The sequence below is a fragment of the Telmatherina bonti genome, assembly GCF_933228915.1.
Source record: "Telmatherina bonti genome assembly, chromosome: 2".
NCBI lineage: Eukaryota > Metazoa > Chordata > Actinopteri > Atheriniformes > Telmatherinidae > Telmatherina > Telmatherina bonti.
Genome location: NC_136620.1, coordinates 16,983,232 through 17,002,914, shown reverse-complemented (window position 1 = coordinate 17,002,914; position 19,683 = coordinate 16,983,232). Strand labels below are relative to the sequence as shown.

At 40.7% G+C, this 19,683-nt stretch overlaps 1 protein-coding gene across 1 annotated transcript in view; it reads left to right on the top strand.

The window, feature by feature from the left end:
* grm8b (glutamate receptor, metabotropic 8b) overlaps positions 1-19,683 on the top strand; it is a gene marked incomplete at both ends in the record, with an annotated part of 180,833 nt that overhangs the window by 111,127 nt on the left and 50,023 nt on the right. The gene's annotated exons all lie outside the window — the stretch shown is intronic.

The window sequence follows — 19,683 nt, the reverse complement described above, 5'->3', positions numbered from 1 at the left end:
TTTCAGGAGAAAGACTCAGACGTCCGTCTCCTGAGCAACACTCTCCAGTTCCTCCTGGGGGATACCCAAGTATCCCATATCAGAAGGGATATATCCCCTGTTTCTGCCCTGGTTGAAATGAGTCCACGCTTCTTACTGATGTCCACAATCGTTTATTTTCTCCTCTGCAGATTCATGGAACACCGTGAAAACTGGAAATAACAGAGTGTTTTAACAACAACATCACATATTAGCTTTCACAGTGGATAAAATAAAACACAGTCATTACCGTGTACGCCACGTAAAACCAGTGGTAGATAGTTCGATGAGTGCAAATGTCCTTTTTTTCTGTCCGTGATGTCTCTTTCTTTTTGTCCAACTCGCATTGTCACTTCCGGGTCATGTGACTCATGTAAACTTAACAACCCAACAGATTTTACCAAGTAAATTTAAAACGTACAACAATAACCTTATGAGGCAGAATGCAAGTATGTGATTATAAACATATAAAAAAAAAAAAATTCTTACCACTGTTTCAACGTTGCCATGGAAACGCATAAACAACCACACAAGTGTCAGTTACACTCCCACCAATTACCTTTGATAAGGATAAATGGAGATGTTAAACACTCTTCATTAGACTTTCAGTGGTAATTCCATAACTTACATTTAAATGAACCATGTTTGCCACAACAAATATTTTCATCAGTTGAAAATATCTCCAATAGAATTTACATCGCAACTCAAAATAATACATTGAATGGGTGTGCTACAGTGTAATTTAACTCAAGGGACATCAAATCAAAGAATGATGGACCTCTTTCTGTATCCTTTAGCTATTCTTTACCAAGACCACTAATTTCTGAATGGGTCTTTGAACAATGGATGATGGGCTGAGTCGTTTACCGTCTTTTCCTAAATTTCGTTCTCCAATCTGCACTTTCACTTTCCGTACAAGACCATCATCATCTGCATGTACTTCAACAACTCTAGCAAGTTTCCATTCATTTCTCGGGACATCCTCCTCCTTGATGATCACCACATCACCCACATCCACATTATGCCGAGGCAAATGCCATTGTTGTCTCAGAGTAATGTTTCCCAGGTACTCCTTCCTCCATCTGTGCCAAAACTGCTCCAATAGATACTGGACTCTTCTCCACCGTTTTTTTGCATACAGGTCTTCCTTGATGAACCGACCAGGTGGGGGGAGTGGAACGGAGGACTTCATGGTGATTAAGTGGTTTGGTGTGAGGGGCTCCAAACTTGTGGGATCATTGATGTTATCAACAGTGAGCGGGCGACTATTTACAATGGACATGGCTTCGTAGGGGAATGTTCTTAACGAAGCATCATCCAATCTTCCAGCACTATGGGCAAGCACTGTGTTCAGCACGCTTCTTACGGTTCTGATTTGACGCTCCCACGCTCCTCCAGCGTGACTTGAGCACGGTGTGTTCATCTGAAAGTCACATTGTTGATCCGCCAAGTACGCAGCCACCCTTTCCTTATCAAGTTCTTTCAGGGCTCTCGCCACTTCATTTTTTGCCCCAACAAAGTTTGTGCCCTGATCTGATCTGATGTGTCTCACGGCCCCACGAATAGCAATGAAGCATCTTAGGGCATTGATGAAGACATCGGTCGATAGATCCTCTAACATTTCTATGTGCACTGCTCTGGAACAAAGGCATGTGAAAAGAAGGCCATACCGTTTTAGTTCTTTGCGTCCCTGCTTGGTATAAAGGGGACCAAAGCAGTCCATGCCACAATAAGAGAATGGCGGTGAGGGATCCACACGATCGCTGGGCAGATCTGCCATCCGTTGTTCTTCTGTTGGTGCATGAGCTCTTCTGCACCGTACACACTGCCTAATGTATTGGGCTACAGCTTTTCTTCCGCCCACAATCCAGTATCCACTGGCCCTTAGTTCGTTAAGGGTTTGTCCCCTGCCTTGGTGTTGTATTTTGTTATGATGATGTCCGATGAGTAGGTTTGTGACAGCACCATTTTTTGGAAGGATTGCTGGGTGTTTCAACTCAAAGGGTTGAGGTGACTTTCTCAACCTTCCTCCTACTCTTATTGTCCCATCCCAAAGGAACGGGTCGAGCTGGTAAAGTTGATGATTGCAAGGCAGTTTTGCTGATTTCTGACTGAGCATGTTCAACTCTTCTGGAAATGCATCCTGCTGTGCAAGCTTTAAAAGAGTCATTGTGGCTTTCCTTCTCTCTTCCACACTCAAAGGCTCTGAAGTCTTGATCCTCTTGGCCAGGCGTTGTATACGAGCTACAACACTGACTGCTGTGGTCCATTTTGAGAACCGTAGCAGGTGTGCTTGGATGTCAAATTGTCTGGCAGCATCCGTTTTCAACACTTGTGTAGCTCTCACCTCTGGATCTCCCAACTGCAGCTCTGTTGACACCTGGTTAATGGCTATCTCTCTCTTCCATAGAAACTTGGGACCAGAAAACCAATTTGACTTGATGAGGTCAGACACCTTAAGGCCTCTCGAGGCCTGATCAGCAGGGTTTTCTGCTGTGTCGACATGATGCCATTGTCTTATGCTGGTGGTTTCTCGGATTCTCTGGACCCGGTTTGCAACAAAAACATGGAAACGTCGCGCTTCATTGCCAATATAACCAAGCACCACCTGTGAATCTGTCCAATAATATTCCTCATCGATCTTGAGCTCTAGCTCATCTTTCAGCATGTTGCCTACTGCGGTCAGTTCCAACCTTGGTATGGTGGCTATTTTGGTTGGTGCGACTCTTGCTTTGCCCATAAGCAGGGAACAGTGCACTTGGTCTTCACTCACCAATCTAATGTAAGAGCACTGTCCGTACCCTTGACTGCTCGCATCAGAAAAGTGATGGAGTTCTGTTCTCTGTATTTCGCCAAAACCATCAGGAATAAAGCATCGTGGAATCGAAACATTCTCGAGGTTCTCCAAATCATCCATCCAAGTCTCCCACCTTAACCTCAAATCCATCGGTAGTGGTTCGTCCCATCCAGTGCCCCTTTGGCACATCTCTTGGAGCACCCTTTTTCCTTCCAGGATGAATGGGGCTAGAAACCCTAGAGGGTCGTACAAGGAGGCAACAATTGAGAGAATCCCCCGTCGTGTTGCCGGCTTCTCGCTGAGTAACACTTTGAAGGTGAAGCTGTCACTTTCAATGTTCCATCTTATGCCCAACACTCTTTGAACCGGTAGGTCATCATGGTTGAGATCTACATTTTTTACTTCAGCAGCACGCTCTGCAATATTAATGGAATCTAGCACCTCTCGGTTGTTAGAAAGGAATTTGTGCAGATGCAGTTTTCCCTTTGCACACACATCTTGGGCTTCCTTCACCAGTTTTATTGCCTCACCAACTGACTCCATGCTTACGAGACCATCATCAACATAGAAGTGCTTCCTAATGAAGCTCGCTGCAGAGGGGAATTCCTTTTCACTTTGGTTGGCAAGGTGTTTCATGCCATAATTGGCGCAGCCTGGGGAAGATGACGCACCAAACAGATGTACCTTCATGCGGTACTCTGTGGGTTCTGCGTCCATGTTCCCATTTTCCCACCAGAGAAAACGCAGATAGTCCCTGTCTACTTCGCTGACGTGAAACCTGTGGAACATTTTCTCAACGTCGCACATGACTGCAATGGGATGTTTACGAAAGCGGCATAATACAGCTGTAAGACCATTTGTAAGGTCGGGTCCTGTTAGCAGATGGTCATTTAGAGAGGTCCCTTTGTACTTTGCAGAGCAGTCGAAAACCACTCTAATTTTGTCTGGTTTCCTGGGATGATACACCCCCTGATGCGGGATATACCAGACTTTCCCAGGCTCTGGTTGGGTGTCTACTTTTTCAGCATCACCATCCTTTAAGACGCCGTCCATGAACTTCACATAATCGCTTTTGAACGTCGGACCTCTGTTTAGTTTCCCTTTGAGGTGCTTTAGCCTGGCCAAGGCCATTTTCTTGTTGTCTGGAAGGTGTGGACGTGTTCTGAAAGGAAGGGGCATCTCAAGGTGGCCAAGCTCATTTTGTCGGATTCCTCCCTTTAAGATGTGCAGGAAGCAAATATCCTCTTGAGATATGTTTTTGTCACCTGATTTTGTATCTGCAAAATCAAACTCAAGAGCCTTAATGACAGCAGATGGCGTTATCGGAGGCAGCTCTCTGACTGATACCCGATGACAAAGGCCAGTCACATCTTGAGCATTCACATGCTGCAATGTGCTTCCCACAATGCTCCAGCCGAGGTCAATTTTAATGGCGTAAGGTTCATAGTCACCCCCAGTGATGACCTTTCTTGGAATTAGAGCTCTGGAGCAGTCGTAGCCAATCAGCAGTCCGACACCACAGTCCATTATTTGGGGTATTTCTTGGGCTATTTCAGCAAGGTGATTCCATTTGCTGGCTGTTTGGCAGGTAGGGATATGTGTGCGATCAAGCGGAATAAAGTCCCTTGTGTAGGCTGGAGGTAAGTCAATGGAGATGTTTGATGAAAATCCTCTGATTTTGAGGTTACATACTCTTTGACTTTTTACTATAGAGTCTTTCCCCATCATGGTGGAAAGTTTGAGTTTTACTGGTTCCATTGCTACCTGGAGCTTTTCACATACTTCCTGATCAACAAATGTGTGACTGCTTTGGGTGTCCAATAAGGCATATGCTAAGGTTTCAGTTTCAGGAGCATTAGGTGCAGAGATCCACACCGGCACGATCATAGATGTGCTCCCACCTGCACTTCCATTTACGCAACATGATAATGACGATGTGCTTTCTTCAACTGTGCTTTGTGCTGCTGGTGTATCTACTGAGGAGCGATTTTCATGCAGCGGTGTTGGGTGACTCCTTTTGCATATGCCACACATAGCTCTGTTTCTACAGTCCTTAGAGTTGTGGCCTTTTCTCAGGCATGCAAAACACAGCTTTTTCTCATGTATGCATTTTTTCTTCTCATCTGTAGGCATTTCCATTAGCCTCTTACATTTATGTATGGAATGATTTTCTCCACAGCACATGCATTTACCTGAGCTTGAGTTTTGGGATGAGGTGCTCCATTTCTTTGGCCTTTCGGTATCTCTCCATTTGATTTCATCAAGGTCTGATTTGGCAGCTGAACTTGATGAAGGGGAGGCCTTTACCTCTGTGGCAAACGTATTAGCCTTTGGGCGATTTGTCTCTCTGGTTGGTGACTCTGCTGCATACTTTAAAGCATACAAGGATGACACTGGATTACACGCTATGCATGCTTCTTTAGAGATGAATGAAGCAAAATCATGAAAATTTGGATAGTCCTTGCCTTGGGTCAGCTGCTCTGTCACATAACGATTCCACCTGGAAGTCACCCATTCTGGAAGTTTGACCAGCATCTTCTGATTCTCTTCACAGTCATTGAGAACCTGTAGACCCTTTACATGAGGCATGGCATTGCTACATGTTTGAAGGAAGTCACTAAATTCTCTTAGTTTTACATACTCCTTTCCACCGATCTTTGGCCATTTATTCAGCTTTTCTCTGTAGGCTCGTTGAACTACAAAGGAATGGCCATATCTGGCGTTCAGTCTATCCCACGCTTGTTGGTAGGCTCCTTCATCCTTTCTGTAGAAGCTGCATTCAAGAGAAGTTTTTGCCTCTCCTGTTACGTATTTTTGCAGATAAAACAGTCTATCTACAGGGTTAGAACAACGTCTCTCAATAAGAGCTTTAAAGCTTGTGCTCCATTCTGCAAACTGCAAGGGATCACCTGAGAATACAGGAGGTTCTGGGGTTGGAAGACGAGTGAGAGCAAGTGACTCATGTAATGTTTGGATTAAGGACAACTCATTTTGCACAACTTGGTTTTCTTGCTTTGGAGCCTGGTGAGTAAGCATGCAAGTATCACCCACTTTGCTATGCGCAGAACTGCAAGTTTTGATTTTCTGTTTTGCTTCTTCTTCAGAATAAACATTTAGCTTCGCTTGAATAATATCAATCTCTCGCTGCTTTTCAAGCATTTTCAGCTGCTGACGTTGAGCCTCAATGACAGCTTCCGTGTCCATTTCAGCCTTCTTTGCAGCCAAAAGAGCAGCAGTTTCTGCTCTTTTAACTGTGATGCTAGGTGTCTCGGAGAGATGGTCAGAATGATGGTGGCTGGGTGCGGTAACTCTGGAGGCTGTGGATCCATATATAGACTTGGCATAATCATTGTCAAGAAGTATGCACAGTCTTGATTTCTCTGCCGCGGCATCAAACTCTTCATCAGCTTCAGTTAGTCGCACTCTCATTAACTGAAGCAGGTCTGCTGTTACAGCTACACATGCATCGATTTTTCTCCGTATCTCTTGACTTGGTACACCATGGAGCCTAATGCTATCATACAGTTCCTTCATCTCAGACTCCAGCTTCTCAGTTTCATCCATCATATTGCACAACTCTCCCTCAGAGCAGGCTTGTTTTAATCTGGTCCTAAAGTCTCTAACTGTACTTTTCCATTTTCCATAAGTTGCTTTAAACTTACTCTCTTTGTGAATCAATTCCATCTCTTTCAGCTCTTTCATTTTTTGTGTTAATTTTCTTTCACGAGAAGATTTCCTGACTCTAGACTCTGATTTCTCAGACACAGCCCTTCTCTCCTCATCTATCTTCTCTTCTTCTTGCACCTCTGACATATTATATTGTCTGTCACTGTTTAAGGACATTTAAACTTTAGGATATCACTTGAAAATCAAGGTAAGTAAACTGAGGCACGAGAATATGGGAGCTGTATCTCATTAAAGAATAACCAAAACAACACAAATAACTAATTACCACCTTTTGGTGACTTGTATCAGGTTAGTTTCCAGCTTAATAGCAATATTAGATTCAAACAGTGCTGACCATATAATATTGATTGAATTCACCTTTCAACTCTCGGGTAAGCAAAATACATTCAACAAATTTCCATTGTACATTTTTTTTTAATTTTTTTTTTTTATCAGTAGTCTCTGGTTCGGGTTCGATCCATCCGTTTTAAGGCTTAAACGATTGCACAGAATCACCTGGTGTTCACTTCGAAGTCCGATGTTGCTCCAGGGAATGTCTGCTGATCCGAAGCTCTTATTGCTGCAGGATGAGAAGCGTCACGATCGTCGCGATGTACGTGTAGCCTTTAGCTTGTTGTAGCTTGATCCCCCCAGTGAGTCCTGGATCCAACCCAGGTTTCTTTTCAGGAGTAAGTGTCTGGACAACCTCCAACAAGAGGCGACCAGTAGCCATTCTAACCAGATTTCACCCAATCTCGCAGACTGAGCCCTGTCCCCCAAAGAAAAAAAGCACATTTCAATCTCTGCTGTCTAAATTCAATTATCCTGGTCATTATCCAAATCTCATCACCATAAGCAAGGGTTGGACCATGGATAGACCCGTAAATATTCGCCTTTTAACTCAATTCACTACAACAAAGTAAAGCACCACTGAACTGCTGACAAAGCAGCAGTTTGTCTGTCTGTCTGTATCTCTTTCCATCCTGCTGAGATTCTGAAATACCTGAATTCCTCCATTTGAGGCAAAGACTTTCAAATATAACTGAGGTGATCTTTATTAACACCTTTGAGCATCCAATGGGGGGAGGGGTGGGGGATTTGCAAAATATTACACATTTTGTTGGTTCTTAGACATTAGATATGCAAAAAGTGGTGAATCTTAACACTATTTTGTGACACAATAAGAAGTAAATTTCTCACTCATTTAGCTTAATTTCAAATAAGGTGATTGTTGCAGCACTCACACTGCTCTCCTTTTTCAGAAAGTAGGAAGCGAAGTTTGTTATGCCAAAATAAATCACTACTTCATTGTGACTTCAATCAGTCCAAGTCATGACTGGGATTAATTTATTAATGTGAATGAAAGATATTTTATCAGTGCCAGTGACCAAGACTTATACTAATAATACGACTGGTTGCATCCATTTTTGTCTGTCACCAGACCAAGAATGTCAAACTGTGATTGCGGTTGCTGGTGAACAAGAATATATTTCTTTGTAGACGGATTTTAATCTGCTTTTGGCTAAAAACACATTGACAAGAAAACAATACTGAAAAGCAGCAAAAGCTTGTCTTTATCCTGCATGACCTGCAGCTGTTACTGTTGAACCTTTTCGGTGTGATTGTTAATGAGTCGAAGAAGCTAAATTACCTTCAGAATCTAATTTTCAATATCAGTACCCAGCATGCAGTATCCTCTGGATCTTTTGTCTCTTTTGATTGGTATCAGCCTCCATCAAAATCTTCCCCATATTCATCTGGTGGATGAATGACCATCACTGACTTCCATTTAGCATGCTGGATAATCATTTTGGGGCTGGTTCTGCGTATTATACGACACAAAGAGCTCATGACACACTCGGTTGGTAATTAATCCAGCACCTACTCATGCTGTGCATAACAATGAATCTGAACAATTGTTTGTAATTACCTTAAGGTAAGGGATATTATACATTCGAATCAGATTAAAGCTGTGAGATAAAATACATCCAGATGGATCAGATGCACTGGACATGTGAAGGAGATGAAAGGTTGATTAGACACAGTATTTAAACATAATTTCTGACACAGTCATTGCCAAAGCAAGCTGAAAAACCATCATCCTGTTCTTCTGCTCCAGAAATCTTGCTTTACAATGTTCAACATTTCAGCTGTGAACCCATCTGGATGAAAAAGTCATCATCAAAATGTTATCAGCCGGAGATGAGTTACAACCATAGACTGTATATGAAGACATGGACGTAGCCTCCGTGATGTCACCCGTAGGTTTCTGAAGAGCTGAATTGAAGCTCGGTGGGCGGTTCCTACCGTCACCATTTTGGCAGGGGCATGTGTGCTGTCTCGCCCGAAAAATACAAATATGGGCAAAGTGATGGAGCTGAAAGGGGCACTGTGAGCGTCATGGAGGATGACTGACATCGAGCGAACTCCGAGCTTTCTGTAGCTAAGAGCTCACCGAGCTAACCCGGAGATAACAGAAGCTAACCAGCTAATGGAGGTAAGCATGCTAAAGCTAAGTCACGTTGTTAACCGGCTAAAAACTGCTTTTGTTCTACGTTCTTCTTACTTGAAGTGGGAGATTGGTACCTGTCAATCAAAAGGACACACCCCTAAACATGCCGAACTTTGAGATTAAATTACTTTTAAATGGGCCAGTTAGAAAAAAAATTCTCTCCCCCACAGTTGTCACGAAGTTAAACCTGACCTATGAACTGAAAATGGATTTTTGAACCAGGCTGTAAACATGTTTATATCTGCTGTGAAGTTGGCCTTTTTAACATGGGAGTCTATGGGGATTTGCTTTGTTTTGCAGCCAGCCCCTAGTGGATGAAGGGGGAACTGCAGTTTTATGCTCTTCCGCATAGGCTTCACTTGTACCACCGGAGGTTTCCGCTTGGTTACAACCTAAATTCCAATCAAGTTTGGACGTTGTGTAAAATGTAAATAAAATCAGAAAATAATGATTTGAAAATAGTTTTTTACCCATATAAAGCCAAACTAAACATTAAATAAACGCCTTACAAAGGAGATGTTTAATGTTCAAACTGATAACTTTATTTGAATGTGTTCCCTCAAAAACACACATGTTGGATCATTCCACAGGCAAGCGGAAACAAGTGAGTGTCATGAGTGAGTCCAAAAGGAGCATCCATGAAAGGCTCCATCGTTCACAAGCAAGGATGGGGCAAGGCACAACATCCCTTCTTCACTGGAACTGAGATGACAGAAAAACGCTCAGCTAAGATCCATTTCTGAACTTTCAGGAAAACAAAAGCATATAAGTTGTTCAATTGATTGAATTGTTATATAAAGTATTACTTTTGGGACCATTGTCTGTAAATCATGTGATGGACTGGTCAGGGTGTATCCTGCCTCTTGCCTGCTAAATACTGGGATAGACTCTAGCTATCCCATGACCCTGAAACAAACAAAATGAATGCATGTCTGTTAAACCTGGTATGGTTACATGTGTGAAAATCCCACTAAATCATCAGTTACTCAAATGCTCAAAACAAAATGCATGAAAAATGGTTTTAACTGGTCATACAATCTCAAGGATCACATCTGTGTTTTTTGTTTGTTTGTTTGGTACATTTTTAGCCTTGACGTACAGTTTTTACTCAGTGTAGCCTACAAACCTGGCCACATGACCGCCACATGGTGCACATGAAAATTATGTTATCCAGGAAATGTTCATAAGTCCACTTTTGCAATTCAAAGCTCTCAAGCCTTTCATCTCAAGTTCAAGTCAAGTCTCAAGCGGTGTTGGAGGTAACGCTGCTCGTGTTACCCATTTATTGGGTAACAAAATAAGTTCATATGACACCTGAAACATCATAAATGAAATAACTTTATTTATGTAGGAACTTTCTTACATAACCCAAACTGTTTTTGCATAAAGTTCTGATCTGTTTAAGGCGTTCCTGAATGTGCTGTCTCTGTGTGTGTGCCTGTGCTTGTTGCCATAGAGATGATTCCAGTTGGGTAACCTTCATAGAATAAAATAAAACAGTTTAGAATTCATTGGAGTTCATATTCCACTAAAATCCTTTTTATTTTTTTGTACTTTACAGATTAGCGGAAGGAAAAATTGTTTCTGTCTGTTAATATCAGCTGATCAGTTTGATCAATCAGCTGTTGTGTGAAATCATTCCGCCATCAGAGATGTAAAATTGCTGCTGGTGCACATGAATACGGTATATTTCATAACAAATGTAATTCCCTTTGGTAAACCTACAACAGAGGCCTGAGCTGGAAGTCAGGTCTGAAGGGGGGGTGCAGATATTCCGGGAAAGTGTTAAAGGCAGGAGATGTTTTCCTGAAGCCTTTTTTACTATATAGCTTAAAATGCTCACACTTTGAATGCAGCTATTTAATTAAATGCTATCAAACAATGAAAGAAATTGACCTGTGAAAGGAAGGGGATTTAAATAAATGTCTGATCATTTTAAACGGCTCCTTCCAAAGTGATTGGATGGTGATACGACTATTAAACTCACTTGTCATTTTCCCTCCCCCTCATCCCTACTGCACCTGCCTCTCTGTGCAGCAATCACTCTCCGAGGCTTGCAGCACCTGTAAAGGCAACAACGTGCGAGTCTAAATGTCTCAATATAAAATTTGTCAGTATCTTCATGCATAAAGAGGATAGTTATTATGGGTTGATTACTTCTGCAGTTGTGACAAAGTACCTTCTGTATTTGCCAAAAAAATCAGTTTCTCTCACATAGATTTAGTCAAATTTGGGTTTTAAAATGTCACGAGTAATAACTAGCTTCAGTGCTAATGCATTAGCAGAATAACACATTCATTCTACCGGTTTAACTTTGCAACAACTTAATTTTAACAGCTCTGCTCAAAAATCCTGAAATCCTTTCGGGTCCACCATGAGGATCGAGACCCCACCCCCAGTATGGAAAAAGGTTCAATCTGACACCCAGTAACTTATGGAGTACACTTCCTGAGTGTAAAGAAGTGATCATAGTTTTAGACATTGTGAACAGTAAGGGATAGCAGATGTTTTGGCCGTCCCGGGCCATCCTAGACTCTAAACATTTGGAGCAGAAGTTCTGGCTAAATCGGAAACCTTGAGCTTGGATTTTTTTAATTGTGCATTTTCAAAATGTAGTTTACGTAAACCGTTTTCCAGGGTCTCTTACCCGACCTTAAATAGAGCCACATGGGACTTCAGCCTAATGAATATGTTAGCTCAAGGATATCTAGTAGCACATGTCAGCACAGCCTGATGTCCTCATAGCTGCCTTTATCCTGTCAATTTAACAGTGAGGCATATTCCGTGTCTACACAGTGTGCTCATGTATCTACAGAGTAAATTAAGAAATGGGAAAGGAAAGTAATAAGTTGAGACTTTTTGTTATATTTAGCTTGTAACAAAAAATTATTTAATTATTTATTTGCATGTGTGTTGTTTTTTTGTTTTTTTTTTGTTCTTTTTTTTTTAGCAACAACCCTAAAGAGTTACTTTTAGTACAGCCATCTGCCGTGCAATGCTTGCTGTCTGCATGATAACGTCTAAGGAATCTAAAGTCCTCTGACCTTTTGCTTTAATGGACAAATGCTCTCTTTCTCTCATCTGGACAACAACTTTCCTTTTTTTTTTCTTTTTTTTATTTAGAGAACCTGTAGATGAACATAAAAATGTATTCAGATTAGTAAGCTGAGTGCACATTCATCTATTTTCACAACAAATACTGGTTGGTAACGTTACAGTATTATTCCTGACTGTAGTGAGGAGGGATCACCAGCTATCCTGCAGGGTTAAGATGTTTCCCTGCTGCACCAACAACTAAACCAAATCACACTTGATCCAAATGACAACTTGTTGTCAAGTTCTGCAAAATCCTTTTAATGACTTAAGCCAAATAATAATTTGCATAAGCGTTTTGCTGCAGGTAAACATAATAATAAACGTAATAGACAGTGGCAGTAGTGGCTGCAGGATTTTTTTTTCCTCGAAATAACTGTGAGATGAGTACAAATTCTTTGTTTCTCTCTCTCTCTCTCCCTTTTAAGCAGGGCCTGGGGGTTTATAGCTTTTTTCTTTCATTTCAATGCTAAACTAACTCCGTTATGTACCAAAAGTGTTTCTTTTCCAGCTGTAACTTTTTGTGTCGTCTTGGTTTTGAGACATGACATACTTCCCTCCAACAAAGGCATTTACTTTACCAGCATATGTTAATTTGATGGGAAGTGAAGCAGATATGCATTACACTGTAGTAGCTGAGTTTTTGCCTTTAAACCAGGAGAACACATGGATTAATGTCAGTTCTGTGTGTTAAACACAGAAAAAAATTCACGTTTAAAAACCTACATTACAATTCACTGACAGTTCCAGCTACCGACTCAGCTACTCAGTCCCACACTGCTGACTGGAGAGTTCCTGCAGCTGCATGTAATGCTGCCAGATCCAAGCGTCCTCTTAGGGCCGGTTTCTTTGCAAATGTGTCTGACACGCAAAAGAGGATTTGTGGAAGGTGTTTGGTAAATACAGGTGAGCATCAGCCCGCTTCTTGCTGCAGACCAAAGTGAAATGGCAGAAGAGCAGCGTCAGCGCTCTGAGAAAAGCCTCAGCATCCCAGCTGCTTTTCTGATAATGCTGCAAGACTTTACCTGAGCTTTGATCAGGCTGCTGCTGTCAGGACACATATATTAAATGATAGTGTTAGAGGCTCCATATTGAGTTCAGGGAACTTTGGAGTCATCGCACAAACAAACAGATGAGTCAGCAGCTTAGCATATGTGTGGGTTTTTCAGTGTTTGGAGTTTGAGGTATCCTTTCACAGATGTGCAACTATACGAAGCTGAAATGCTGAAAGACTTTCTTACTGCAAGTGTTCTGTATTTAATCATTCATGCTGTATATTTGTATTTATATTTTATGTTTTCATGGTAAAAGAAAGATAAGAGTATCTTTACAACAGAGACAGAAATACTGTATTGTGTTGTCTTCAAGGGGGAAACACATCACTTTTTAAGACACCAACAAGAACTCATGACATTTTAGTTTTGAAATAAAAGGAAACTATGACACAATAAGACTAGATGTTTTCAGATGAAGACACAAATACTTTTATGGCAATTAATACATCTTTATAAAGCCCTGGAGGTGAAAACCAGAACTGTGCATGTGATAAAAGAAAATATGCTAGAGAGCATCCACAAAGCAATAAGGTAGGAAAAGTACAGAGCCTGGGGATTTTGGAAAGTTGGGAAAAATTTTCCTTCACAGACTTTAAATTGTAAAAGTATGTCGTCAGATAAACAGCAATGAATCAATATTCCAAAATAAAGACCTGTTTACAGAAGCAGCATTTGGCAGTAACAGCAGGAAGTCATCTTTTTCTCTGTGACCTTATCAAAGTCACATCAGTAAAGATGAATTTTGGTCCTCTTCTCCATGCAATATTGCAGGGATTTGTTTATGAACAACTTGCACAAGGTCCCTCAGCACAGCATGCAGCATGTCAACTGGGTTTAGGTCTGGATGTACACGGGGTACATAAGTAGGAAAAATACAGATAATAAGAGTTAATTATGTGCAGTTATTACCCATTCATTATTTTGAATTTCATTGCACGTAATGATTGCCTGTCCAACAGATGATACCCCATCTTTTGCTTTTACCTAAACCCTTTTGTCATCTGATGTTTAAGTCTCTAGTGGTAGGTAATGTTTATCCTACAGGATACTGCACTGTGTTTACTGTCAGATAACTGGTTAGATAACTAAATAAAGGCCACCAGTCTCCAAAAGTCCTTTAAAATAATGCTAAAAAAAAATTATCCTACACATCTGTCATAGCTGCCTGTTGTAACACCTTTAATACAAGAGTAAATTTCTGTTCCACATTGTTACTTTCAACACAGAACATCCATGAAGAGTTTGTCATACATGCTGAATGGTGACTATAGCTACTTGGTGTGTTGGTCTCAACATCACTGTAGTACACCGTGCCAGTCATGACTTCACATCTGTCTCATACAGTATGTCACCAAGAATCCCACACATGCAATGACTCGCGGTGCAGACACGGATCCCCATGGAGGATCTGACCAGCAGTTCAGTGAAGTAGCAGACTGGGATTCTTTGCAGCGGAAGGAAATTTCTGCCAAATTGAAGTAGTTGTATTTCAGGTATTTTAAGGCTTGAAATAATTCTTTTCATGGGGATCCCCCCTCTACAGTGGCTGACGGGTGCAAACGCACACCATATAAAAAAAAAAAGATGCATATAGGTTCAAACGTGCTTCATATACCAAAACAGCTGCATAGGAATAGAAATGCAAGCGGGAAACGCTGCATGTACAAAAGAGCGACGCAAATCCAAAAAATGTCATGCAAAAAAAAACTGGCTCCGGGGTGGGGCGGTTGGGGTCTGCGCCTGGGGATGGCTGCCGATGGCCCTGGTCTCGGGGGTACTCCTGGCGTGCCTCTTGCCTTTGTGTGGGAAGGGTCACACTGGCATGATCACCTTTTCCGGAACACGTTCCACTCTGCATGTTCTGCATGTGACACAGTCACCGAGTCGTCACGCAGTTTTATTCACTAACAGCAGCTAGTTTTCTCATTTCTGTTTGTTTCTCATTTATATTTAACTTTTTAGATTCATAGTTTAGTTACTATGATCTAAAGTTGGCTTGTATGTGTATGTATATGTGTTAATACTGGCAAGTGCGTATATGTTTGTACGTATGTATGTGTGTGTATGTGTGTGCATAGAGGTGTGTGTGTATATGTATGTATGTGTATATGTATATGTGTACATATGTATATATATGTGTATATATATATATTATGTGTGTATACGTGTGTGTATATGTATGTGTATGTATGCGTGTGTATGTGTGTGTATATGTATGTGTGTGCCTGTATGTGTGTATGTATACATCTGTAGGTTGTTTTCTTTCTTTTTGTTTTTGGGTTATTTTTTAGTTGTTTTTTTCTCTCCCTTTTCTCTCCCTTTATCTCTTTCCCTTTTCTTATGAGGTGTTTTTTCTCCTTTCTCTTTCTGTCTTTTGTCTGTCCTCTCTGGTCCAGCAGTACAAACTCTACAATTCAAAAAACAATACAAAATAAACATAGAAATAAAATAAAAATTCAGAAAGTCAAGGGGATCATTATATCTATAAAGCTTCCCCTGGCAGAGAAAATTTGCTCAGCAGAACACAGCATCCAGACCATCATTCTGCTTGCCTAAATGCTGGACAAGACAAAAAAAAAAAAAAAAACCGCGCTGCAAATCAAGAAACGTACTACAAATATAGAAAAGCGTTGCGTCCTGCGTTGAACCGATACAGGACGCGCTTTGTTCAGTATTTTCATAACTTTCCAACAGCCTACACCTGTCGCTCACACATCAACACTCAATCTAAAAAATAACAAATAAAACAGAAAATACAACAGCCAGTGAAAACGTCTCTTCAGGAAGAATCCGCGCAGGTCCCAGCCTCCTCCCCTCTACGCCTGTGTGTCATGCAGTAAACTATTTTATTAGTGTTGTTAAACTGTTATGATGACATGAATTCCTTACAAGTCAAGAGACAGGCAGCAAACAAATACAATCCAATATGTAAGGAATGTAAACAACGAGGAGCCGCATTTCAAAGCACGATGCGCAGCCTCCTGCTGTGGTCCTACATGGTTTTACAAAATATCCTTAAGTACAGGAAGTATTTCATGTTGGCCTTGATAGCTAGCCTCAAGCGAGTTTCTCTGATTCATCTGTCAAAAGTCTGTTGATTAACGTGTTGCTATGGTAACGTGTGTGACAAAATGGTAGGACAGTTATTTAACTTGGCCAGCTAGTAGTGACTCTCGCCCAGAGACTGCTGGGATGGGCTCCAGCTCTCCCTGCAACCCTTAACCGGACTAAGCTGTATGGATAATGAATGAAAGGATAATGAAAGGATAATGAATGAATGAACTATTAGTGAACACAGTGTAAATTATATGAATTTGTCATCCAACTCCTTCCCTCTTATCGCATGCAGGTGAAGAGACACCCGAGCAATCTTCCGACAGAACTGCCGTTTGTGTCCCTTTTGTTTGTCGGGTAGAAACTCACCGGAGCACTTCCGTTGTGAGAATGAATTTGCAGCGTTTTCTTTTTGCAGCTGTTTTCGTTTGTGCAACGCTTTTCTGTATTCACAGTTCTTTTCTTTATTTGCAGCTTTTTTTTTTTTTAATTACATTTTTGGACTTGCAGTGCTCTTCTATACGTGCAGCGTTTCCCGCTTGCATTTCTGTTCCAATATGCACCTGTTTTTCCATATGAAGTGCGTTTGCACCCGTCAGCCACCGCACTCCTCCCTCTTTTACAATTTTATGAACAAATTCATTTATGTTACCGAAAATGACAATTCATCTGTTAGATTTTCTCTGATGCAATTAGAAATACCTCAATAATATTATGAGGAAATAAAAAAACAATGCAAGAGATTTTTGCTACACAATGCTGAGAGGCGAGCTGCTTGCAGCTCATTTAGCCACATGATTCTGACTTCACTGTCACACCCTTTTCTAAAAGCTCCTCTTCTTGTGTAAAGGTCAAGATCGAATCTTTCTGGCCCTGAGTAATCCCTGGTATCTGCAGCGGATGGATTCTCCGTCAGCCTTCTATTGATTGAGATCTATAATTAGTGTCGTGTTAGCTTGTGTGTAACAGCCAGAAACTGACACAGAGGCTTGTTTGGCTAATAGGAACAAGTGTGATTTCCTGACTCACGTTACAAGTTACAACTCAGACTGGAAACCAAATCTTCTTGTTATTTCATTACCTTTTGTTCTTTCACAGAAATAATGACAGAATTGATTTGTAAATCACGTCTCATCAAGGAGGCCAGCTCAGCACCTGGACTTTTCTCCTGTGGAACCATGATGGCCATCCCTGAAAGAGATGTGATTTGTTTAGAAGCACATATTGCTGTAAAACCTCCATGTACTTTTTTTTAGCATTGAATTAGCCTTCAAATATGTGGAAGCTGCCAACACTACAGGCCAGAGAGCGGGGAAACATGAAAAACTTGCAGGACTGAGTTACATTGACCTGCTATAGGCAATAATATAATCCAATGTGTCAGAGATGCAGACTTTAAAATGTTTTTGCATGAATTTATAAAATATTTCTCTCACATTTCTAGAACAGGCTCATTTACATTAGGCTCATGTTCACTTTTCAATCCATTTCTTGCAGGCTTTTTCCCCCTAATCTCACTCTCATATTGTGACTGGGACCAGGGAATGTCTGTGTTTGTTTCTTTTTTATTCTGTGAATTAAATCAAATCCAAGGTTGTTGCTTGTAGCTTCTCGTTGTTATTCCCTGGATTATTTTGCTTGTTTTGTTAGATGGAATTGTAAAAGCAGCCTTAGACCTAAGGGGATACGTTAGGTCATAAGAATAGATAAACTGTATCATGTTGTTTGTTTGCTGGGTCATAATGAGGGTCATGTTATTTCTGTGAGCAGTTGTTTTGTTGTGCAGATGTTCCCTCTGCAGTTACACTGTAGCATAAGAAAGGATCAACAGTTTTAATGTTTTACCTTGAGACTCAACAAACACAGTTTTACCAGAGAACATGATTTATTCTTTGCTTTATTCTGTTCATCAATGTGTTTGCCAAGTAAAGAATCTCAACTTTTCCTTACCTTCTTCAATTATATTGTTTTGTTTTCACCTCCACTGCAGATGGAAGATTTCCTTGAAATACTGAGTGGTTGACAGAGACAGATTTGCATCTAGTTATTTTCTTGTATTTGTGTGTCTGTTTGCATCAGCTGCCACTTGTTTGATCAGGATTGTCTTCGCATGGAGAAACGATAGGGACAGGGACCAAATGTCTTTCTTTCTTCTGTTCAAGACAAACATGGATTTCTTTAATGGAGAAAATGCATCCATGTCAGAAACTGAGCAGATTTTCAGAGTTCAGCAGTCTTCTGGTTTTGCAAAACATTTGCGGTTTTTGTTTGTCCTCACCTTACATTGCTTTAAAGGAGTCATAACCTGGTCTTTTCATGTCTCCATTGTCCTCTCAGTGTTTTTGAATAATTGTTTTTAAACTTATTAAACCAAAAAATGTTTAAAAAGTGCTTGTTTTGACAATTTATTCATAACAAAACTTTTCTTGTGAAATTTCATGCTAGATTTTGATAAACACAGATGTTAGTTTAAATAATGTTAATGAGATGTGCACTGATTGATCGCTGGAAGTCCAGCGCCGGAAGGGGGGTCAGCCCCAGTACGTCTTATGCTAAAAACAGCAGCTAGTGATCGCAAGCTAACCTGACAGCAGCAGCTGAATTCAGCCATTTATGTTTGAACCTGACTCTGAGCCTGAAAGAGAAGATACCGAGATGATGGAAGAAACACACGGTAAAGTCGTCATTTTAATGTCTGCTCACCTTGCCTGTAAAGTCAGATAGCATGTTGACAACGAGGCATAGCGTTCATGTTAATACATCTCACTTTTATTCTGTGTTGGACCATTTTTTAAACTATGAATGTACTTTTTTAAAAAAGCCGATGTCAGAGATGTAAAAAATGAAGTAATGCTGACCGCTGCATCATTTTTCCCTTCAAAACTTACGGACACACCACACCGAACATTCATACATTTTAGCAACATGGAACTACACAAAGCAGCGTGTTTACTTTAGGTTTTATTTACCGTCAGTGTTTATCTTAATTAATTAGCTTATTTAGATGTGCTGTTTTAACCAGGAGTCTGAAAAATTATGTGATTTCCTCATGACAGATCTCTGGTTCATTTAGCAACTGTGTGGCTGTGTTACTGTACAGATAAATAACATGAAATTAAATATCTTGTATAAATAAAGTGTCATGGTTTGGCTGCAACATCCTGATGAGGCTTCCTGCTGACCTATAAAGATCCGTGTGTTACATATGCAGCATCACCTACCATCTTGTATGTTGTTCTAATTATCACCTCTGTTAAGCTGCACATGTGGAAATTTTGCAAATAGAAAGAGAACAGGGACACAGCAAGATATTACGTTATACTGTGCTTAGAAAATAAAATGTCTCTTTTTCATTTATTAGGTGCTCAGATGGAATGATGAAGTTCCAAACTCCCCCGTGTCTGATCCAACATCTGGGTGTGGAACCTGTCTGTTTAAATTTTCATTACAAAATGCAAGAAACATTTATAAGCAGGATGATGTACAAT